The 26,784-nt window shown below is 32.1% G+C and overlaps 1 long non-coding RNA gene across 3 annotated transcripts; it reads right to left on the minus strand.

Moving 5' to 3' along the window:
* Positions 1 to 4,525: 4,525 nt before the first annotated feature.
* Positions 4,526 to 26,153, minus strand: LOC127700897 (uncharacterized). 3 transcript variants are annotated; one of them, XR_007981763.1, is made up of 6 exons: positions 26,053 to 26,135; positions 25,142 to 25,181; positions 11,116 to 11,212; positions 9,669 to 9,771; positions 7,504 to 7,546; positions 4,526 to 4,599 (listed from the first exon to the last, which is right to left on the minus strand). It is a non-coding gene; the product is annotated as an uncharacterized LOC127700897 (long non-coding RNA). The 3 variants fall into 3 exon arrangements; XR_007981764.1 differs by lacking the exon at positions 25,142 to 25,181 and having other exon boundaries at positions 26,053 to 26,153; XR_007981765.1 differs by lacking the exons at positions 25,142 to 25,181; positions 26,053 to 26,135 and adding an exon at positions 24,834 to 24,860.
* Positions 26,154 to 26,784: the final 631 nt, after the last annotated feature.

Raw genomic sequence — 26,784 nt, forward strand, 5'->3', positions numbered from 1 at the left:
CAAATGCACTTCAAAGTTTTGCTGCAAGTCTGCAGCAAATTTGCCACAATTGCAGCAACTGTTTGCAGGAGACTGATTTTTCAATAAAGGTACCTCTCTGCAATTTTATTTTTACAAAATGTCCTGTCCAGATACTTGCTCATTTCTTTTACTACATGAGAAATTACTATATATTATGTTTGACGGCTGAAAGATTTGCAGTACTAAATATGATTTCACATCTCATTACACCATAAATCAAATGAACCACCTTGAAGGGGTAACAATTGCAGTAAAAAAGTGTCAGATTACTTAATTTCAATCTCTATGTTTTGATTATCCTAAATTGAGATTTGAGAAGATCTATTATACTAGAATGTCATTTACCAATTCTGAATAAAAACAAAAGCAAAACAAGAGAAAACAATAGTTGCTATCCCTTCGAAATTAAGTTATATATTTATTCATATTCCTGAACAAGAAAGAACTTTTAATAATGGGGGATTTATAAGATTTGGACATTGGTATTCTACGTTTTACTTATATATTATTTTATATTTGTTTTATTGATATCACTTTATTATGCGGCGGACATGTTTGGTCATAATTAGCATACTTCTGGCAATAGAAAAGTAAGTTTATATCAAGAAGGGAATCAAAACAATGAGTCTAGAAAATATCGTGACCAACAGGAAAAAGACGAACGGCAGTCAACAAAGCACTAACAAAGTAGAATTCTTGTTGCTCAGTCTTTAGTTTTCTATTTTGTGTGTTTTGTACTGTTGATTGTCGTTCGGTGGTGTTACCTTTTTATGCCATGGCATTGTCAGTTTGTTTTCGAATTATGAGTTTGAATTTCTCTCTTGTATCTTTCGCCTCTTTTTTTCGTGTTGCTCAATATTTAGTATTTTGCTTTGTGTTTTATGGAATGTTGTTTGTCTAAAAACAATATTGTACGTCTTTCTTCGACTTATTGTTTCAGGTGCCCCTTGGTATCCTGCTTTTTAGAAGTGCTATTTACCTGCCAGTGTTTTGAGAGAACTTAATGTTTAGGATGTTTCCAAAACTAAAAGGTCTGCTTTATAACTTGATCTTGTCCTCGCTATTGACACAGAATGAATACTTTAAAGTATAATCTAGTACTGATGAGATGATTGTAACTTTCCAATTGTCAACTTCCTATTTCTTTGCAGTAATATATATATACGTAGAAGCGCCCTGATCACAAGTCTTGAAACTCACAAATATTATCAGTCATCTAGGTATTCTAGTATTGAAGATGATCACTTGTTTTTGTTAATATATCTTTTGATAGAGCTAAGCCATTTCAATTAATATTTTATAGTGTATCTTTCTATGTTGTGATGTTACACTATTGTTTCAGGTAAGGGTAAAGGGTGGCGCCTATTACTATTTGTTTGCACCTGTCCTAAGTCAGGAACCTGATGTTCAGTAGTTTTGTGTGTTATGCATGAAGACTATTTTTGTTAGTTCCAACATTCTTTTGGGTTCAAATAATCAGTAAATAATTTCATCATTTTTTCATTAAATCATGGACCGGGTGTTAACTTTACAGTACTTATTTCTCCTCTGTTCTTTATGTCGTTTTAACAAAACTTTCCCAAAAATATCTTTATATGTTGTCATATATTATTGCATAGCTAAATATTAAATATGAATATTTTTGTCGATAATTTCCGTAGATAAAGATATTTTTTTTCATTTTCTTACATGTTGGAAGCGAGGGTATACATCACTAATCTCTGGCAATCAGGCATAAATATGAATAACGGAATTCGTGGAGCATTTCTATAGCATGCATCCATAGAAAAAAATTCTCAGTTATCTTGAGGGACTACCGAGAAATTGTCCAAAATGTCAAAAAATTGTGATTTTTTAAAATCCCCCCTTATGACCTTTGACCACAATTTTGAAAAATCTGCACCACTTTAGCGCTCTACGACATGCCTTAATCAAAGAGTATTATATTTATCCTTCAAATAACACCAAAATTAGCCGTGAGGTATTTAGGTCCATCAAATTTTTTAATTTACCTTACTTGTCACCGTACTAGTTGCATTATTATCAGTACACATCAGTTTGACGATTACTTTGAGGCCCTGCCCCTAAGTCATGGTCCAGTGAGTAGTAAAATCACAGAAAATACCAAACTCCGAGGAAAATTCAAAACGAAAAGTCCCTAATCAAATGGCAAAATCTAAAGCCCAAACACATCAAACGAATGGATAACAACTGTCATATTCCTGACTTGGTACAGCCATGGTCCAGTGACTTTGAATTAATAATAAATTTTCAATGTTAACTTTTCTGCTTAATTTAGTTTGAAAGAAACTACTTGTGATAAATCATTGATATTTAATATGAAGTTGCATTACTATCAGTTCATATCAGTTTAACGACTAGTTTGAGGCCCTGTCCTCTAAGTCATGGTCCAGTGACTTTGAATTAATAAGCAAGTTTCAATGTTAAGTTTTCTGCTTGAGTTAGTTTGATAGGAACTACTTGTGATATATCAATGTTATTTTGAATAAAGTTTCATTACTGTCAGTACATCTCAGTTTGTCGACCATTTCCAGGCCCTGCCCACAAGATAATGGTCCAGCAACTTGGAATTAATAGGCAATGTTGCTGTCCATCAGATTGTCTTTTTCTGAATTTTTTGCGGACAGGCGAGACATATATCTTGGTCAACAGTTTATTTCTATCGGTTTTGGAAAACAATATATAAATAGATTGACAGAAACTATTATCTACAATCAAAATTGTAAAACAGGATCTTCGAAAATGATGAAAACATAAGTTTACTCTTCATAATTCAAGCTAACAGATTTAAACATAGTTGTTATATATTAGTTTCTTAATAAGCCTGAACAATCTTCACCAAAACATGATGTTCATAAATGCGAATATAACTGAAACTATCAGACGACTGCTAAGCATCTTGCAAAGTTTTTGTAATGTCAACTTGCAGTATGTTTATAACACATATCGCTCAATAAAAGAGAGGTGGGAGATACCAAAGCGATATTCAAACTCATAAGTCGAAAAAAAACCGAAATAAGACAAAAAGACAAACAACAATACACAAAACACAACACAGAACACTAAAGATTGAGCAACACGAACCCCACCAAAACCTGTGTAATTTCAGGTGCTCTGGGAGGGTTAACAAATCCTATTCCACATGTAACACCCATCATTTCAACACATTACGGAAAATAGAAGGTTTGCTTCGTATTTGGATATCTTCCTTGAAATTCACCCATATGGCCGACTTCAAATTAGTGTCTGAGACAAAATGTGACAATTTCAGTTTTCCTATTAACAACTTCATATTTCTCAGTAGCAACATTACCTCTGCCCATCGTATGATGTTCTCGTATCTTAGTTCATACAATACGAACGTGCAAGTTTATATTATACGGACCTTATCAACATGGATGTGCTGACACAAAGTAATCCTCCTACATGTTTTGAGGAAGAACGGTTGAAATTGACATTACAGAAGTTTTAACTGCAACTAATAATGTCCTTGTCTTAAATCCTAAAATAACATGGCTGGTGAGGCTGCATAGCAGGAAACGCTTGCCTTATCGAGCGTAAGTGGTGTTGCTTTGTTTAGAGTTCATGTAATTTCCTCATTTTTGGATCTTCTGTTGACTCTTACCTATTGGAGTTATTGCCTTTCGTTGACCATTTATGCCAGATGAAAGATATTTATGAACAGCGATGTAACTTAGTGAATTTCATGTCATCGTTATTCAGTTACCCGTTATGGAACATCCATGTCACAGATGACCGCAGATATCTAGGTAGCCACACATTTATCCTTTCCTTGTTTACGAAATGCGAAATATTACCGGATTTTTAGTTTCCATGTCCAAGTGAAAGAGGATATATTTGCCTTTCCGGAGCATATGGGTGCACCTGTAGTGTTATATTTATGGGGCTCGTGTTGATTTTGCTTTAGTAACCCTTGTTGGTTTTTGATAAGATATATCACAATGTGTCAGCTTTATTTTTTTTTGACGTAATCATATTCATCTTTTGTGGTAAAATTAGTTTTAACATCATATTGTCATGACAGATATGTTCCAATTGTCGTAACGACAATCTCTTCGTCTTTACCCGAATGTGACATACCGAATTCGACTTACCACCGGGTTTGCATTTACATAAGCAACACAACTGGTGCCTCCTGTGAAGCAAGATCTGCTTACCCTTCTGGAGCAATTAGGTTATCCCAAGTTTTTATTGGGTTCATTATGCTCTGCCTTTAGTTTTCTATGTTGTGTGTTGTGTACTGTTTGTCGTGTTGTCGTTTTCACTTTTTTTGCTATGACAATGACAGTTTCCGACTTATGAATTTGAATATCTCTCTGGTATCTTCGCCTTTCGTTTTCGTGTTGATCAATATTTTGTATTTTGTATAATGTTTTATGGAATGGTTTTATTAACAATGTTGTACGTTAATGATAATTTTTCTAACATTAATATCCAACAATGATAGCCTTGGCTAAATCATAATGTGAAAATGTTTTTTTTCTTTGAATATTTTAATATATATATTTAAAATATTTTATTCCATCTTACTCAGTTCTGAAATAAAAATGTAAAATAAATTAGTTTTAAGGAAATAACATTGAGCAATTTATAAGTGTCGATTGGACGACTGAATAACTGTTGCTTAAAATAAAATAAAATCATGAAAAAAATAGGAAGAAATAAGAACCAACAACAAAAAACTTAAAACAAAACAACTGATACAGCCCAATGTTTTTAAGTCTTGTTGCATCTGATAAAAAGGTTCTTAAACATACATAGAACTTCAAATTCTTTCAACTTGGCGCACCATGGTTGATTGCTTTTTCCGTACTTAGACATCAATCCACACCAGGGTCTGGATGGCCAATTGCAATTGGACTGAGTCAAACTACTGGAGCACTAGCCTGTCAACACTGAGGTTTTGAGTACGCATCCCGCATTTGACAGGTGCGCCCAACTCCAATCTTAATTGACTAGGATTGTCAGTTTTCGTTCTGAAAGTCGGTGGTTCTTTTCTGGAATTCCGGCTTCCTCCACCATGAAAACTGACCACTACGAAATAGTGCAATAGTGCTGAAAATGATGTTAAACACCAATCAATCAATCCACACCAACCATTTGTTTCAAGAGGACACGGCACTGTTACAAATTCTCACTCATTACCATATACATTATTTTAACAAAATATTATTGTTTTAATTGATCTTCACAGTCGGTAATGTTTCCACCCATTCATAATAAATTGCCTTCAGAACGTTTGGTTTTTTGTCCGAAAAAAAAACCGCAATGAATCTATAATATATCAATTTCATCAAATTCGAATACTTTAATATTTTGTATTCCATTAAAAAAAAATCAAGGTGAGAATGTTATTGTATTAGTTTGCTTGACATGTATTGTATATTACTATGTCAATAGGAAACGGCTGATAAGAACTATATTTTGTTCCTGAATCTTTCAAATTATGTAAATTTTATTGACGAATGAGTATATTTACTTTTAGCACTAATTATGCATTTAACAAAAGTGATAATTTTACAGCTTTCGAGTGTTTGATATTCGAGTAACTGTGAGCAAAGATTCCAAACTTATACCTTTTGTCTTGCAAGGACCGTTATATAATTACTTGTTAAGGGAAACTTCCCGATCATAATTCGATCAGAAATAAAATAGATGGACAATGCCAATAAAGGTTGCATTTCTGTAAAAATAGACAATGCAATTTCCCGTAGGAGCTCCCTTTGCGGCTAAAACTGTGCCACTTTTACTATGAAGCTTCATAAAAAATTATATCCTTGAATGGAATGTTGATATGCACTACTATTTTATTCAAAGGTCAAAATATAGGGCTGTGCGGCATATTTTCAACATTTATATGCCCCGAAGTTGTTAGAGTTTAAACTTATACTAAAATTCTGTACTACCCATACCTTCACTTTGGACCTACTTCAGAATTCAATATTCACCGCAACCATTTGTTTTTATACTAGTAACATTCCCAAGTTATGTCTCTATGAGATGAAACATAGAGATCATATCTGGGAACAAGTATGTAAACAAACCAAAATATCTATGAATATTATATATCTTCCCAAAAGAGGCGTGGTTTGTGAAACAGCTGTATTTACAAAGTGCAACCTATAGGGTGAGATATTGCGAATATTTTATTAAATGCTGATCAGCCTAACTAAATACATATTGCTTCCTGTCTCCATACAGAAAAATAGGCTACGTATGTATAATTGCTGTTTGTAAATATGACGCAGTCCTTGTCATGGTAAAGTAAACCCCAAAGACTGTTAGAATGAAGACGTTGCATACGGAGTGTAAAAGTACATCATGTGAATAAAATTCTGTGATAATTTCAAGATTTCTGCCAAACGGTTCAAAACAGTAGCGGAACGAAAGGACGAACGGACACAACCATCACTATATAACACCTGCTTAAACAAAGTGGCGGTTTAAAAAGCAGCAACCCAGCAACCTTTTTAAAGAAGAACATCGATATCTTTGTTTGGGACATCTTGTGTCAAATTTTCTTTTTCGGTAGAGCTGACGTTCATCTCTAAATATTAATGACCAGACATTGAAATTAGACGATATCTTTAAGTTTTTCAGTTATATTTTTGATTATTGCAATATTACACAAAGGAAAATATACGTAATTCGGGAAATCTGACAGAATAAATCATATCTTGAAATTGGAGAATACTACAATTATATTTTTTTATAACTGCGTGATATTCATATTTCAAATTGTGCAAATAATGGCTTATCATACATTTGAAAATTTATCACTTCCATTTTTTTTAGGAAAGTTCACATTGGACAAAGCATTAGGTTTGAGTGTGCACTGTTCGGAGAATTTTTCTTCTCGTGCGTTCGTTGTTTTTCATTAGTGTTTTATTATAACGGAGAAGCAGCAAATAGCAATTTTCAAGTCTTTGGTTTCATCCGCCGGTATTCGATTCCACGCACTTCCGTACTAGGGGCGAGCACGATACCAAACTTTGGAGGCGTTGAAAAAAATTAAATTGAAATCAATTCTGTAAACCTTATATTACCATTTTTTTGGTAATTACCTTAATGACCTTAATTTAAAAAAAAAAATTGGTCTGAAAGTTCGTTGTAGTGATCCATCCCCTGAAGAATTTCTGGATGATATTCGTATTTCAAATTGTGCAAAAGATGGTTTACCATACATTTGAAAATTTAGATTTATCACTTCCAGTTTTTAGGAAAGTTCACATTGGACAAACAAATAGATTTGAGTGTGCGCTGTTCGGAGAACTTTTCTTTTCGTTGTTTTGTATTTGTGTTTGATTATAATCCCCTGTAATTAAGAACTTAGGGTACCCATTGAACACAATTGGTTGGGTTCCTTACATATGTATGTCAACATATCCTTCACTACAATTCTTAAAACTTAAAACTTAAAACTGGCACATTCGTACTTACTTTCACACATGGACATGCACCATCGCAAGCATAAACTTGATGGCTGAAATAAAAATTATAGTAGTTTTAACTGTTCGACATCTGTCATGGACTAGTTTTATGAAAACTATTCTTTCTTGCCTAACAGTCTTTAAAAATGTTTTGAAACAAATTCTGATGATTTTTTTAAAATAGTTACACATTTGGCTTTTAATAATGTTCTGTGACAAATCCTTTCTCGAACAACTCAGATTATATATTATACGTTAAATTGAAATAATACTGAGAAAATGATGTTATTACGCACTGTTTTTATACTCAGTAGTTGTTTTGATTTTTTTTTTTTTAAATAAGTGACTACTGCCGGACTTTCAATAGGTTTAAGAATTTTTGTGTGATATGAAACATGTAACAATGGTAAAGAGAGAGAAAGTAAGCCAGCTTGGAATGAACTCTGCGATATATCTGGTACCATATGTATTTTAGTTGAATTTATAAACAGTGTATTGAATGCACAAGCATAGTATATTGCTTTGCTTGTTTTATACCTGTAAACAACTGACACTCAATAATTTTTTATTATATTATCAAGTTTGACCATCCAAACATCTTTGTCAATCTTAAAATCGTCTGCAGGATAGTGACCAGTTGCGAAAGTGAGCGTTCAAATAGTGAGATAATGGTTCTGAAATTTTTTTGGGTGCAACAATCGGCAAGAAATGACCAAATGGATTAGCACTGATGCACCTGCTTAATGATAAACACTTAGACCTTGATCGATATGATCGTTAAAATTTACACTTTTGCACACAGACATCAAAGAAAAATGATAATGATAATGATGACTGTTAAATGTCCAGCGGTAAATTATATACACATTCATGATGAGAACATAGTCATGTGATTTGATTATAAACCCTGCTTTATAATTCGTACTTTATGGGACCTTTTAAACTTTCTTGATTCGAGCGTCACTGATAAGTCTTTTGTAGATGAAACACTCATTTGGCGTATAAAATTGTAATTCTGGTATCTATGATGAATTTATTGTACTAGACTGAAACGTTAAGCCGGATTTTTAACACGCTAGTGACAAGGAAATATTCAATAGAAAGACATGTCACCATACCTGGACAGTGAGTCTTTTCACCAATTCTTTGAGAAATTAATTCTGTTCGCCTCATCAATATTGTCTCATTTCCATTTGCCAATATTTACATATGCTTTTTTTGTTGTTATTTTGAACTGTTTGTTTTGTTCTATGTTACAGTACAAATTGGAATTCAGTAAGATTCATAATCTTATTAATTCAAAGTAGTTCTACTAATAGGAATTGGGATATCAAGATTTGTAATAGGATTCGGGATAGTATTAAATTTGTAGTATGATTAACGATATTACTCAATACCAGAGTTATAGTATAGGTTTGGAATCTACTGATTTTATTTGGTTATAATGTATTATTTTTACTGATGCACTTTATAAGTGATTGTAAGTAAAAAAATAGAATAATTGATTATATAATGCCACTTTCAAAACTTTATTGCAAACAAAATATGGCAAAATACATAAACTTTTTGGAAATTCTTTTATTCATAAAACATTTGCTAACGTTTTGGTTTTTTTTTAATACGCAAACAATTTTGGCTAAACAACAATTTTTTAGCAACAATAATTTACCACGCAATGTTCAGATCTCATAAATGTAATTTAGGAAGATACAGATCAAGGTAACAACGAACAGCTAAGGGATTCACATGAGCGAGACCGCCTTCTTCAACAGGGAACATTAATTAATAGGCATGTCACTAATATTCAGTTATTACTAGGATTCAGCTTGTAAGATTACATAATAACATGCATATGATGCCAAGGAGGTATTTTGTTGACAACCAGATTCTATGATCTTAACTAAATCCATCCAACACACAATCAACATTGCAGTCTAAATATAGATATATATGTATATTACTTCAGAATTGTAAGAAAAATATGCTAACCAAAACATAAATGTTCAAGTTGTCAGTAATAACTTGTGAAGAAAAGACGCATTTCTGTATTTAGCATTCAATTATCCCCAGCATGCATTATAATATACGTCAACTCTAACCGCGGGGTTTGAGTAAATACTTATTTTATAATAAAGATAAAGAATGAGCATTTTCAGTTTTGTAAAGAAAACTTACGCGCAACTTAGGCAACCATAATTACTGTGAGTCTCATTAGTTGTGGAGCAAACTGGATCCCAAACCGCCAAACACGCACATTCATGTCTAGAATACACAATATCTAAAACGAAAACAATGCAACCATAACAAATTTCTGAAAAAATGACAGTTTTTGTTTTTATTTCTGTAATTGAGGATTTCGCTTTGACCTTCGTAAATGTAAAAAAAACCCTCATAAAAGACTGTAAATGATATATGTGTGTTTACCGTTACTAGAAAGAATCGGCAAATCATATCGGTCCACAATGACAAATGTTCCGCTAGATGGCGTTTTAAGTGATCTATTGGGAAGTTAACTACCAAATTGTTCATATTGTTTTATTTTTTCTACGCCTGTCTCACACCAACATTATTGCCAAAACTCCATCTTGGCTCGTTGCTTTGTCGAAAATATGTTAGGTAGGCAAGGCACTTTATCCCACCTAAACAATCCGAAAAGTCATACCGTTGATTGCTATTTTAGAGGGTGTATATTATTCCTGTAATAATACGTTATAATAAAGTTAAAATAGAAAAGTTACAGAAAGTATAGAAATATCATTACTTGGTTTCAACTTTATTGAATTTTATTTCAAACATAGAGATTTAGTGTGGAGGCATGAATCTGCCATTCAAAAAGGAGGTTTTAGCCAGCTTTAGAACTAGGTCTAACCAACTATTTTTGCGGAAACCGAGTGTTCCAAGTCATGAATTTGACTGTTGTTTTCCAGTCGTTCGTTGGGTGATAAAAGCGAGCGTTTAAGATTAACTCCGATTCAAGAAAACCTGACGTGCCTTTGTCCAGCTTTTTGTTTTATGTGCCTTCATTCACCATCCCGTTTATTAAAATAAACTCATCATAGATACCAGGATTGAAATTTTGTATTTGCGCCAGACGCGCGTTTCGTCTTTAAAAGACTCATCAGTGACGCTCGAATGAAATGAGTTAAAAAGGCCAAATAAAGTACGAAGATGAAGAGCATTGAGGACCAAAAATTCCTTAAAGTTTTGTCAAATACAGCTTAGGTAATCTATTCCTGAAGTAGAAAAGCCTTAGTATTTCAAAAATGTATGTTTGTTGGATTTTTTTTTAAAGTAATGGCTTTCACAAAACTATCCTATAGATGAGCAAATGATCATATTTTTAAAGACAAGTCCTAAAAAACACATTAAATCGAATGAACAGATTTGTTGAGGAAATTGCATGAACATGCTCTATCCTTCCGTTCTTCTGCTTTTAACTTGCTTTACATATTTCCCCTGTTTGAAATGAATAAAAAAAAGATTTGATTGGTCATAAACTGTACGGTGTGATCAAAGTTTTGCATAGCGAGGAAGACATCGCGTACAACCTCGTGTTGTGCATTTCGATGTGGATATACATAAAAACGACGGACTTGATCAAGGAGATTATCAGAAATATTACCTATAGTTATGAACAGTATCAAAACGATCAACATCAGATTCTTCATAGTGTCTTCTTTACAGGTCGCTTTAGTAAAACACAGTTATTGTTATGATTCCTTTAACAATAAAATACATTAGTGTAAGCCATTGAATAATAATAATAATAATAATAATAATAATAATAATAATAATAATAATAATAAAGAGATAATAATAATAATTAAAGCGAATTAAAAATAAAATGATACTAATAATAATGATAACAGCATTAATGAAAATCGTAATGTAACGATACTAATGATTTTGATAGCACAACTAATAGCGAAATGATATTGACGATGATGATGATTGACTGCATACATAAATGATAAGTATAGATTACATAAAAAGAAAATAGAATAAAATATTCAGTAAATTAGCTATAATTGGCTAAGATACGAAGGTTTAATGTGTTAAACACCTTTCTGGTCTCCTATCAATCATCAGTTAAATAACCAATCACATGAGGTGAATTTAACACGTGTATGAACATTTGATAGCAGAACATTTTGCCAGCTATTACCTCGGCCAAACATTATTATTTAATCAGTTGATTCAATCTAACATTTTTTGTAAATTTTCACAAATAAATTGTTCAAAATTTGGTTTTTGTGAATTCAATCAAAGTAAGAGGGTGTTGGAGGAACAAATTGACAACTTGAAGCAAAAGAACGATCTGTTACTTATTGATAAATTAATTGAGAAGGAATATGATGGCAGTGATAATACTGTGTGTATATTATTGTTTTTGTATTATTTTGAAAAAGTTTATTCTGAAAACAGAGATTTGAAAAGTGTTCAAATTGAATTAAAGTTGATATCTTTTTCAATTTAAAAGATAAATTATGAATATTACTATGTAGAAAATAGTGAAGATTCAATAACAAAAAATTGACAACTTTTCTCAATTCAATACTAAGAATTATCTTTAATTTCTGCCAATGATAGTATTTTACTTGAAGCAGTTTCACTGGTTTTCTTTAGGAGTATTTGCTGATTGAACTTAAACTTTAAAAAAAAAATAAATATAAATATGTTTACATGTTGTAACGACTATTATTTATTTGTGCGTTTCTCTGTGCTGAGAGTTCTTGCGTTTTTTTGTGCTATATTTCTGTCACGTAGTGCTGTCATTTTAGCGATATTTTTTAACATTGCCATATAAGCGGGAGTTTTGGCTAGCCATAAAACCAGGTTCAACCCACCATTTTTTCTTAAAATGACCTGTACCAAGTCAGGAATATGGCAGTTGTTATCAAATATTTCTTTTCTTTGTATGTTGGCGTTTGTTTTTGATGCACGTCCGTGTTTCTGTTGTATCGTTGTTTTCCTCTTATAGTTGATGTGTTTCCATCGGTTTTAGGTTGTAACCCGGATTTGTTTTCTCTCAATCGATTTATGACTATTGAACAGCGGTATACTACTGTTGCCTTTATTTACAGTCCTTTCGCAACTGAGTAAGCTGATGAATTGATTGCCAATTACATTTAATAGTTCATAACCATTTTTCGGCATGGATGTATGTCATACACTTATCCATGAACTTTCCTTTACCCGTAAATTTACCTTTATCCTATTACCCTTAACCAGAACACAGAACATTTCTAAAATAATTTTCAACAATAAGCAAAATATTTTATAGTAGATGTTTTGACAGGATTTATAGTAAAGTAATAAATATTTCTGGATATGTAGTATTATAATACTTGAAGGAAAATTCATACAAATTTAATTAATTCTTATTTGTAAAGTGAAAATTCATCAAAAATGTAAAATGAATGGAAAGGGAGACAACTGCAGCGTATTACTCTTAATCTAAACGGAAACGTATTTACTCTTATCTAGAAAATACAAGATTTTACTATTAAATGCAAAGCCTTAAGAAGAATAGTTATTATAGAATAAAACTACATATTTCAACACAAAAATGAACATCAAGATTGAATCAACTATATGATAAATATCTATAATAGATAAATGAAACCCAAATGTAATCTTATTTCCTTCAGCAAGTCGTAGACTTCGTACACTTTCTTTCGAAAACTGTAATAGATAGGTAGAAACCGTTAAAATGACCAGCAATGCAAGATTAATCTTTGGCAGGTGAGCTATTCATGCTCTTAGAAGCCACTTGTTCATTTTAGGTAGCTTGCAAATTTAGTTTGATAAAAAAACTCTTTTCCGAATAATACAGGAAACATTTTCTTTCGGAAATATATGACAGACTGTATAAAATTGTGAATGGAAACGGGGAATGTGTTAAAGGGACAACAACCCGACACAAACAAGCATAAAACAGCCGAAGGTCACCAATGGGTCTTCAACACAGCGCATACTTCAGCTGGCCCCTTAGAAATAATGTATACTAGTTAAGCGAAAATGGACGTCACTCTAAACTCCGAAACATATAAATGAACCAAAAGTAAAAGAAACATACAAGACTAAAAAGGACAGAGGTTCCTGACTTGGGACAGGTGCAAAAATGCGGCGGGTTTAACATGTTTTGTGAAATCTCAACCCTCCCCTATACTTCTAGCCAATATGGAATAAAAAAAAAAAAAAAAAACACACGGCGAAACGCACAGTAAAAATCAGTTTTTAAGAAGTCAGAGTCCGATGTTAGCTGCTTCTGAATATAGTATAATATTTCTATTGCATGTCAATACTCTTATCTCGGAAATGAAAGTGAGCAATCCCTCCACCCCTGTCAAGCCCTTGGTTCCCAAGAGACGGCTCACTATATAGAGATAAACTTAAACTTTTTAACACTTAATTAGATTACAAATTCATCTGACAAATTTAGTCTGCAATAAAACAACTGTCGATACTACTCAAAAATGATTTTACACTTTGAATGGTTTTCATGTGGACAGGATTATTCTTTTTGTCTTCAAAACTCTGTTTACAACACATTTAAATTAAGCAACACTCAACAGATACAATGATAAGACTATGATATACATACTTAGTTTATATCTTCATCTAAATTGGTCTGGCTTTGGACTGCAATTTTACTTTTAATGTCTATAATCTTATCCCGGCAATATTGTATAAAAGAAAAGTATGCTGCAGTGAAAGTGGGGAGTAGCTGTGATTGTGCCTCCTTTCTTTTAAAAAAGGAACATTATTTCTTGAAATCTGGTGAAACGGCTAACATCACATATTTACACCTCTTGACATGAAACAAAGACATTTTAAAATGACAGTCGTGTGGACAGGATAGTTCATATATACTACAAAACTTATAAAAATAAGGCACATTGGGGAAAAAAAAAACATTAATAAAAAAACAATGATGTGGGGTACCAATGATCCATGAAACAAAATCTGTACATAGAGCAAAAAAAAAAAAAACACACACAAAAAGCAAAAAACAGCGCTTTTATTGTTGTTCTTCATCTAAAAGTCACAGTTAGGCCTTCAACACGGAGCAAAACAAACAAAACACTCTCACATCATGGCATAAAGAGAACATATGTGTTGCAGGGAAAGTAGAAGTAGCTGCGATACTGTCCCCTATAAGTGTCCCCTTTTCTGTTTAAATATGAGGCAATATTTTAATCTGTGCAACTGCTCACATCAGTGTTTTAATACTCAAACGTTCTAAACGGACAGTCCTGTGGACCGATTGATTCCTTTATACCCTCAAATTTGTTTGCAAGGCGTATAAAAATACGACACAATGCACAGATATAACGATAAAACATTGCAATATTTTTGGATAATACTTTCATCCGAATAAGTCTGAAAAATTTATCTTGTAACTTAACTTTAGTCATTACCCAATTAACGTCCCCATTCTGACCGGACGTGACTGCGTACTTGTGCATCCCTCACAGCCAAACGGACGCCCCACTTAGACAAGGGTTTTTACTGCCAGTCGGAAGAAGACCAATGGTGACCATATTTCTAATTCCCAGTCACCCTTGGGGTGTTATATATTCTGAGCAAACTGTTCAAATCATACCTTTAAATACTGTATACACATAGTTAGAAAAAGGTTCAATTCCGTTATAACATAAAATAGACAGGCTTAGATGCATGAATTGATACAAATTTTAAATTTAATAATACTAAAACGATACCGTCAATACCGGAAGCCCATTTAGGACCTATACAAACTATTAATGAATCCGACATCACAAATTTAAAAGTTTCAATATCAATGATCAAATTCGTCACAACAAATCTGAGGACTTACACTAACATTTATTCTAATAGAAAACTTTCTAAAAACACTTTTTCTCACAACAATACTTATATCTCAGAATTATAGCCTGAAAGAAACCACTGCATATACTCTAAGTTTTCTTTTACAGTACATTTTATACCCTCACCCCTGTATCAATTTTTTACAGAATTTAAAAACAAAACTTTAATTATTGCCAGCTTACCCTATGAGCATGTATTCTGAATGAAATGTCTAGAACATGTTTGAAACTATTTTGATAACAAATTGAAAGCATTTCAGAACACTATAAATGTAATGTTTAGCAGCTAATCATTCCAACATTCAAGATTATATAAAGTGTCCAATCCTGCCTCTGTCTCTAGTCCACATCTTACTGTATGCCTATTTGTCAATAAAAGTTCACAATTACTGCCTCAAATGGTCAGTTAAGAAATTTTGTCACAACAGTATCATCTCTTACCATATATCTAACATAATTTAGCTAATATATGAACTAGAAAGGTTTAAACAAAGCCATATTTGCAAAAGTTGTATGTATGAAGATACCAGTCTGATGTATGAATTCACTAAAAGTTTTAAAGAAATGACTGCTAACATCTGATTTTGCATAACTTCCAAGTACAGTTATTGGTTTCTATACAAAAGACCTTTGAAATAATAAAGTCATATCATTTACAAGTTAAATTATTTGTTTTATGAACCAGGGGGTAGGCATTTTTGTCTGTTTTTTGCCCCTAGGGCCTCAAATTTCCTAAATTATTCTGCTGTTTCTAGCAATATGGAATATTTATTGCATATTTAGGATAGAACACACTATTGTAAGTTTTATTGAGGTATTTTTATATTTCTAGCTTGTATTTGTTTATGCCGTGATCACAAAAAGCACATTTAGGTGCTATGGCTTACTTTTGGGTTATCGATAGGATAAAAACACCCCACTAATAATATTCAGGAAGGATCTATGAGTTTCAATGACTGCAAAGAAAAAATATAAGCACTTCTTAACAATTTGAATTACTAATATGCACATATAATGAATTTATTTTGCATTCAGGGCTTAAACTAAACTATGCATACTATAAACTGTGAATTTATGCTGAGTCATCATAGTTAAGGCCCAGGATTTTCTCAATCTTCATGAAATATTTATAGACCTTCATATTTGAGTTAATTTCATTAAAATCTCTTAGATAAACCAGATTTGGAGAAATTCTGTATGTTCCCTTTTTTTACCCAATAGAGGTTGCATTTCTTTAAATATCAACAATGCAATTTCCCATAGGAACTCCTTTCACGGCTAAAACTGTACCACTTTTACTATGAAGTTTTGAAAAAAAAGATATCCTAGAATGGAAAGTTCATACATGTATGCACTACTATTTTTTCAAAGGTCAAAATATAGGGCTGTGCGGCATATTTTCAACATGTATATGCCCCGAACTTCTTAGAGTTTAAACTTACATTAAATTTCTATACTACCCCAACCTGGACCTAAGGATTACCACAGACTTCAACTTAATTAATTGTCTATGAATATTATATATCTCCCCAAAAGAGGCGTGGTTTGAAAAACAGCTGTGTTTACAAAGTGCAATCTACAGTTATTCCTTTTTTTTGTTATTCGTGATCACGTATCAAATTGGTTATTCCATTTTTTTAAATTCGGTATATCATGAAAGTTAAAAATATATATTTATAGTATCTATTGACTTTTTGGTTTTAAAAATCGTGGAAAATTAGTCGATGAATTGATTAGGAAAATTTATACAGATAAACTAGCATAACAAAATACATTTTCAGAATTGGAATGAATGTTTTATGTCCCATACACTTTAAGATGCTTTTGTAAGTAATAGCATGAGATTTATATCGTATATGAACTTCAAACTTGCTAGAACTTTTGGGAACTCAAAGGGTATACAATTTACATCAGATGCTAACCTATGTGTACGAAACTCGATGCTATATAACACGACGGGTGCCACATGTGGAGCAGGATCTGCTTACCCTTCCGGAGCACCTGAGATCACCCCCAGTTTTTGGTTGGGTTCGTGTTGCTTAGTCTTTAGTTTTCTACGTTGTGTCATCTGTACTATTATTTGTCTGTTTGTCTTTTTATTTTTGGCCATAGCGTTGTCAGTTTGTTTTCGATCTGTGAGTTTGACTGTCTCTCTGGTATCTTTCGTCCCTCTTTCACAAGGTCGTCAATGGCTCCGTTTAAAGGCGAATTAGCAATGAATGAATGGTAATAGATTTATTTGGTTCAGTTGCACATAAGTTTAATTTCGATACATAAAAACAAAAGGGGGTTAAGAGCGTGCTTAAAAAAAATATTTAAAAATTTCTAGTTTCTGCTGTATCAGTAATATTTGAATTTTTTTTCGTGTTGTTGTAAAGTATTTTAAACTGAGGTTGTTCGTTTATGATTGAAGATTACTGGCCGGAGATCAGTTATATTTTATCGAGTTAAATGTATTATAAGATAAGATATTTTTATTCAAATTAAAGGGGCCATGAAAAGCAAAGTAATTCATTACAATGATTTTGATAATTGACACAATAATTTTGATAATCGTATATAAATATGAATATAATCATCTCAATTCGAAGATATTAAACCACAGACAGACCAGAGCCCTACGCATATAAGTAAAAAAAAAACATAACAGTTATATATAATATTAACAGGCAAATATTCTTAATGGGTTACATATATATACAAACATATCTGTACATTATTGATAGTTTTCTGATTTCAAAACATAGGATATAGGATCACCTGTGATATATTTTTTTTTTTCAGATAATAAATGTATACCCAACATATTTCCTACAAGTGAAGTATAGTGTCAATTTCTTTTTTCTTCTGATTTAATTCATTCATCATATATTTTGAACAATATACAGTAAAGTTTATTTATTTACGAAATATTCAATGCCCATTCTTTTTAAATTGAAAACGGACTTTGGAAAAAAGGCGCGAACTTGAGGTGGTTGCTATTTTTTGTTTGTTCGTGATTTTAACAATTTTTTTTACGTAGGATTTAAAATAGTACATGCTCACTTTGAATCTTATGTTTACTTTGATTTTTGATGTTATTTGAGATTGCATAGTACTAAATGATTTCTCTATTACCGACAATGCTATTTTATGCAAAAATTTTCCTAAATGTCGCCTTAAATAAATTGTTTATGGAAAAGCTGATGTTGCTAAATAGGAGCTCGTTTGATGATTTTGCCGCACATAATATATAGGTCCCGGGGCTTTTTCTTGATGAGTTTTGGGTTGTATTTACCATGCCTAGCGATGCCACAGAAAATATTTCTGAATTTTGATCAAAATAAAACTTTGTACTGAGACGAAACATTACTCATAATGATTTCAAGGAGTTAAATATAAATGATATACCAACTAATCACATATAGCCAGCGTTTTTATTTCTATACAATGATACCTTCTTTTTATGTTAACTGAAATAATTCATTTAAACGTATTTAATTGAACTTTAAAAAGGCAAGCTGAAATCATAGAAGCGTAATATACTTTATTATTTGCAGAAGTTTTTGATTATTTAAACCATTAATGTAACTTTGAGTATGTGACAATGCTGCGCTACTTATATCATGTTAGAAAGCATAAAACACTTAATTGACTAAAATTCAGATATGAAAATGTTTACCAAAGTTTCTAAATGATTTACATGTACGATTTTAGATTTCACTGAATGTATTATAAATCAACTTTATACTTGATTTATTAAAGGGGGATCAGCTTTAAAATTCCTGTCCAACGATATGACCAAAACTCTAATAATGTATTTATAAAATACTTAAACGTTTAATTAAATTACAAAAAGTCCAAAAGAAACAATTAACAATTCATGGGCTCTCTATAATGTATCAACATGTCTGATGTATTTTAGCTCTGACGCCACCTTTTTATCAATCGAGATGACCTCGAAAAACTGCCAACGGTCATATCACCTTATATGAAATTTTGATTAATTACTATACTATATATATAAAAATATTAATTGTGGTGAACCATTTGGGTCGAAAAATCCCTGCATTATTCCCAAGAGTAAGGAGAGTTATACAAAAAATGTGAATACATAGAACCCCGATCCAATCAATCTTTTGTAAAAAGAGTTTATTATTCGCTGTTTTACCGGTATACTACTGTTGCCTTTATTTATATCTGCTAACAGCATTCCATTTTTATATAACTTCTATTTAAGTATGAAAAAACTGCATTAAAAATAGATATGCCCTAAATTAAAATTCCACTGATTTGTTGAAATACTGTGACGATCTCAAAGATTCACAAACATACTATTAATAAATTGCCTCCGCTAAAATGTAAGTCCTAAGTGAAGCACACTGTAAATGTAATATATTAATCTTGACAAAGATATATATAAAACATATGCCATGGTTATGTATATTTATACTTATTGACACTGAAATAGTGTTTAATAAAATTCAATTTTGTTATATAAATCGATGGTCAGTAAGGATCTATCGCGCAATAAAAAAACCATGAATGAGACATGATAATGATCTTCGAAGACTTTAATCGAGAATATAATCTTTCTGTTACCAGTCATTTCGATGAGTATTATTTAAAATTGATTTGGGTTCTGTCGACTTTTGAGAGTGGTAAGTAACAATCCCATTTCTTAAAAATGTAAACAATGGACAAAAATGTGAACCTTGACGATATGGGTCACTGACATTTTCATTCTCTGATTGATCTGACCAACATAATTTCTGAATTATCTGTATTTGCAATATCTTTGTATTAAACGTGTAACCATGAACATATCTTTTGCATATCATGGTTTTTGTTCAAGTTGTTCAAGTTTATACAAGATAATTGGCTTATGATGAGGACTTTTGTACGCACACATTCATAAAGATGGCGGACGATGTTCTAGAATAAATTATAATGAATCTGACATCATTGAATAATCACGTGACATTATTATTTGTAAACAAACGAACATGTGTGGGAACTTTCCATACCATTCAAAATTTTGGATTTTGTTTACAGATTTTGCAAAAGAAACTGAATTTCCACCTATTTGACTAACCAGAGAGACTAACCATATTTTTGTATTAAAACTAATAAATAATGGAAATCCAGCATCTTCCATTTATTTCTGGAATAGTCCATTGCACCCTAATACGTCCATGCAACTGTGTCAATACAACACCATCATCCATATAAATAGCTATAAGTCTGCATGAAGCAGCACCTTGAAAATATGATCTGACCAAACATGTTAGATACTTGAAAAAAAAACATGTAGTGAAGATATTGGGGTTAAAATACATATATATGGTTGCATACAAATTTGAATGCCTTTCCCCTTCATATTACATGTATGTATAAACTACGTGTATTTTTAAAGTGCACATTGAGTGCTCCCAAGTAAGGAGTATTATGTATGTAACACTCAGAAACATGTCCATTTCCCCAAACGTGTCCATATGTCAAGACGTCAATGAACACCAAAACGTGTACTCTTTATGAAGGCTCAAACGTTCTATATGAAGCTAACACGTCTCCCTTTTATGATTTCTTAATCGTGTCCACCGTCGTTATTAAATCGGGATTTATAAATTAATCACTAGTTGTTCAAATATAAATCCAATCGATATCATTAAAGGAACCTTCCTTTTGTTTTGCTGTAGAAATGGAACAGTTATTTTCTAAAAGCCCAGAAACCCCTCTTGCAGGAAGCTGTCCATGCAATACCCTGATACATTATTAAGACATTTAGGCATCGCTGCAGTATATTGGTATAAAAGAATTTTCCATCATCTGTTTGTTTACGAATTGATGCACGTGATAACGCTATGGAATCCACCTACAAAAAATACGCAAGTTTTACAATTCCTGCCTTAAAAGTAACAATCTTTGCTTTCTTACAATTTTTAACCAATCTTTATTAATGAAATTTTGTGCTTCCCATATATATGAGAAACCACAATTTTGCAATATGTTTTTGACAGAATCCATTTAGTCTGCATGTTATGGTGAGCGTTCATATGGCGCAAAAGTTGATATAATATAAAGGAAAACTTTGCTTGTTTGCCGGATATCAAATTTGTCCAAAATAATACTGCCCGAACTTTTATATCTATGTCGACCTGATGGCGACCTAGTTTCCCGTAAACCATGTATTTTGATGTTGAGGATTTCAGATTTAAAAGTAATTTACAGAATTTTAAATGTATCTTTTCTCTTATATCATTATTATTAACCCCCCATACTTCGCAACAATACAACAGAATGGGCTTGATCATTTGGTCAAAAACATCAAGCTGACATTTTACAGAAAGCTAATACATCCTTCCTATTTTCAGTACTTCGTACATTGCTTTCATGGCCTTATCGGATAAATGTTTTTTGTCATTCCCTGTTGTAGTAAAAACAATTTCCAAATAGTTAAACTGCTTTGTCAACGTATATTTGTTCCGGCTTACAGAAGTTCCAGTGTACTCTTTGTTATAAACTATGCCATAATATCTGTTCCTCTTGGAACAAATATTCTATAACCTCTATTCCGTAAGGAACAAATACTGTAATATTTGTTCCAGTGGAAAAAGTATTACAGAATATTTTTTCCACTTGGAACTTATATAATGAAGGGACTTCTATTTCGTGACAGCTTTGCTATCTCAATGTTAGTGTCAGAGATTTTTTGGCAAACGCCCAAAACCAAACACCAAGGTTTTGGTTTTGTCAACGTTTACCTCCAATTTCCAAGCATTACAATAATCATGGAAGGCATTAAGTTGCGTCTGCAGGTCCTGTGGTGTTTCGGCCAACAACACCGTGGCATCTGCGTATAATATAATAAAAAACTGATATATATAAATGATATATTTCTAATTCTCTTTCCATATCTTCTGCTACAGTTTTAAGTCCTGCAATATTTTTTACTGACTAAGAAGTTTTCTAAGTCATTTAAAAATAAAGAAAACATGAAAGGTGATAGGTTTCTCCTTGTCGTACACCATTGTCACAAGCAAAGTATTCCGAATTACAATTATTATATGATATACGAGATTTAATATCACTGTACATATTCAATATTACCTTATACATCTGTGGAGCAAGATCTGCTTACCCTTACGGAGCACCTGAGATCACCCTCAGTTTTTGGTGGGGTTCGTGTTGCTTAGTCTTTAGTTTTCTATGTTGTGTCTTTTGTACTTTTATTTGTCTGTTTGTCTTTTTATTTTTTAGCCATGGTGTTGTTGGTTTGTTTTCGATCTATGAGTTTGACTGTCCCTCTGGTACCTTTCACCCCTCTTTTACCATTTATATTATTCCATTACATTTTATAAAACAAACCATCTCGCCATACAGTGTCAATAAAGGCAACAGTAGTATACCGCTGTTCGAAACTCATAAATCGATAGAGATAAAAACAAATCCGGGTTACAAACTAAAACTGAGGGAAACGCATCAAATATAAGAGGAGAACAACGACACAACAAAAACACAACATTAAAATGTAACACACACAGAAACGTACTATAATATAACAATGGCCATTTTCCTGACTTGGTACAGGACATTTTAAGAATAAAATGGTGGGTTGAACCTGGTTTTATGGCATGCCAAACCTCCCGCTTTTATGGCAACGTCAAACACAACACCAAAACGACAACATCACATGACAGGACCACAATACAAATAAACGGGAGAACATATAGGACAAAGAAACACACGAATAATAGCTAGCAGAAGGTACTAGGCTTAAAATTCAATACGCCAGACGTGCGTCTCGTCCACACAAATGCCTTCACAAAATCTATAAAAGCACAATATAATTTCTTTTTCTTACATTTGAATAATTCGAAAAAAGAATATAAGGTAAACATATTATTTGTAGTAGAATACTTTTGCCGAAGACCACTCTGGTTTTCTTGTATGATGATTAATTCGTTTGAAAAATCATTTAGTCTTTTATTTAAGATTGCAGTAAATAGTTTTCCCAAGCATCTAACAATAGTGATTGGTCTATAATTTTTTGGATCTTGAAAGTCGTCTTTATTTTTATATATAGGTTTAATAGTACGAATTAACCAACATTTATCGAATATTATATTACAAAGTTTATCATAAATGCATATAAACTGGTTTAATGTGCATTTTATGTATTCATTTATAATTTCGTCTTCTCCACAAGCTTTGTCATTCTTCAGTTTCTTAATGCACTGAAGATTTTCATTTTTGTGAAAAAGGCGAATTTATATGTTCATTTAGCTCCTCACGTTGCATGGGATTAATGTCGGGAAAACGCACACTTTGGTCATCTTCCAGTGCAGCGTTCAAGTTTTTAAAAAGTGTAATTTTCCTATATCAATATCAGGTTGCTTTTTCCTCTTTCTGTGATTTAATATTTTCCAAAATTCTTTTGGGTTGTTGCCACGCAAATTTGGAATTCTGTTTGTGAGATCATTTCTTAAGTTTCTTTTTTTTTGTTATCGAGAACCTTTTCATAAGTTTTTTTGGCATTTAGCATGTCTGAATGGTTTTGACAATTATTTTTCAACTTTAAACGTCTCTTTAATTTTCTGTAATTGTGGCGTGCAAATTTACATTCTACATCAAACCATAGTTTATTCTTATTTCCATTTTCTCCTTCTTTGTATGCCGTTTTAAAATACCAAAAGTTGTCTGCCCAGACCTGACAAAAATGTTACTTAAATCACCTATAAATTAATTAACTACATTTTTATTACCATCATTCAAACCAGTATTACTAAGTTTGTATTCTAATTCTTCATTTTTTTCTATATCAATAGTATTCTGAAAATCATTCATCCTTTCAGAATCCGATCTATTTATTTTCTTAAAAGTATTATTGTGACTATAACAATCAACATTTTCTGCATGGTCATTTACCAAGTTTTTATTACAATAAAAAGTAACAGAGAGTGGGTTATGAACATCTGATAATAATGTACTTGAATCTAAAACTTCAAAGTCCTTAAACGAATTCAGAAGTAAAGGACTGCTGATACAATAATCTACAACACTGGCATTACGACAAGTAAATCGCCCAATATTTTGATCCCTTCCCATTCTTCCATTTAGTATGAAAACGCCGTTACTTTTGCAAAAATTCAACAGCATATTTCAATATCTATGTTTACCTTAATCCATATTTACACGATTAATGGGGATAGACAGAGCTCTTAGAGCATTAACGGGATTTTCGATAAAATCAGCCAAATTATTCTCACCATGTTCATTTTCATTTATAATTACAAAATCATCATCACACCCTGTCCTGGCATTAAAGTCGCATAAAAGGCATATATAATTTGAATAATTTGAAAAGCGTAAGTATTCTTGTTTTGATTAATCGCTTCATCTGAAGGATACTTAGTATATTCCGCAGGTATATAAACGATGCCAAAAACAACGGGTTTATCTAAATGAAAAACTTTCCCGTTAACTTGAAACCACAGGATATACTTACAATCTGTTTCTTTAATTTCTATCATGTTCTTTTAATTTTCCGCATAACCAACTATAATACCTCTTGATCGTCTGCTAGTCACCGATATTCTGTTTTTCATTTTAAAGTAAAACCAAGGAAAATTTTATGACATCAATATCGTCTATAAATTCTGGATATTGCATACTTGACTTAATGCCACAACAATTTAAACATAAAATATTAACTTAATGACCTGACCACTATTAACGGTACTATTTACACTCGATTACACGCCCACTAGTGTCTTAGCAATATATACTATTTAAGTCAATATCAGTATTACTTACACGCAGGTAATTGTCATTTAAATCACCATTTAAAACAAATCTGAATAGAAAATAGCAATGATTTCTGAATATAGATTATATATTTCAACTGCAGTAAAATGGTCTGTTACATTCAAATCATTACACAGTTTAAAGTACGACATTTTGTCTATCTCGCAAGATCGTCTATTTTCACACTGATCAACATTTTCAATAAGTTTAACCTGATTGTTTGATCTTTCGCCACTCTTTGATCATTAAAATCTACACGTGCATTATCATTATTAAGTAATCAATGAACAATACAGTTTATATTTTCAGATAAACAAATATGGGTATTTGTATTTGCAACATTGTCATTAATTTCAGTAGTATATTGTACTCCATGGCTATGCTAGTCACCATTTTCACTCATTGGTGGGGATGAATCTGAGCGTCTCATCTTTTTGTACGGCCTGTCCGTATCCTTTGGTTTAATCAGAAGAGAATCGCGATAACTGTAAGGATTATCACTACTAGAGTTACCACTTCTCATATCCTTATGATCCATGCTTTCATCAAGAATATATTGTTTGCCGTCTATAAAGATTTTATCACGGACAAGCATGTCTACCCGAATGATTGGCTTTCTTCTGGATAGGATATAATTTCCTCTTCGACGTTCTTCTATGTCACACGGAAACCGTTGGTGAATACTGAAGGGTGTGTTTTTTAGGTTTTTTACCGAACCGGTGAACGTTACCAAATTCGATATCGTGTTGTACCTAATTGTTCATATATGAAACTACAAAGTTTTTGCCCGACATCTTCCGTATGCTGTTCTTCCAAATTTTGGATTATTAAATTGTTCTTTATAGACATAGGACATTGAAGATCTAGAACAGTATTTGTTAAGCCTGTATTCTACTTATTCTATTAAAATGTGTACTCACCTGAAAATAGACAGGCGATAAAAATAATGAAGTTTATTAACTGAAGGTAACTTTACAAGTGACTACAAATGCGACAAAACATACCAAAGTCATGTGACTTTGTTTCCAAGTGAGGTACAATACAGGTTTATGACTTGATTTGACAGAGATTGAAATAATTGAGACCCCTTAACACTCTCGAAGCCATTTGAAATCTGTCGCAGGATATTTACGTTGTATAAGCGCTTATTGAATGACCGAGGGTTAATCATTGTTACGTAAGAAAAGCTTAAGAATTATATTCAGCTGTCACTATTTATTGTTTATCACAAGTAATATTTTAAACTAAATTTTCCGTGTTGGTGAAAATTCATTGACATTTAATAGTTAAATAGTTATTTACAACACAAACAGCTTTACATACAATAATCTGTACATGTTAATAAAATCGAGATATTTATTTCTTTAATCAGTTTGTTATTAAATCATCAAATTTATCCTTTGCCCATAACTTTATTTGTTAATAGTGTAAGTTAGATAAGAAGAAGTTACGCAAACAGTTACCCTATAACATATATCCCTCCCATCATTATATTTCTGAATCAATATTTCCAAACCGTCTCTAGTAGACATATAGGATGACAGCATTTCATCATGATCAGCCATGGATTTGGCTGATTTATAACTGTTTCTTGATAAAAGTGTTCATATGGCGTGCAAGGCGATTGAAATCTGTAACTGTGGCAGTTCCAA

The sequence above is a fragment of the Mytilus californianus genome, unplaced genomic scaffold (assembly GCF_021869535.1).
Source record: "Mytilus californianus isolate M0D057914Y unplaced genomic scaffold, xbMytCali1.0.p SCAF_5, whole genome shotgun sequence".
Lineage (NCBI taxonomy): Eukaryota > Metazoa > Mollusca > Bivalvia > Mytilida > Mytilidae > Mytilus > Mytilus californianus.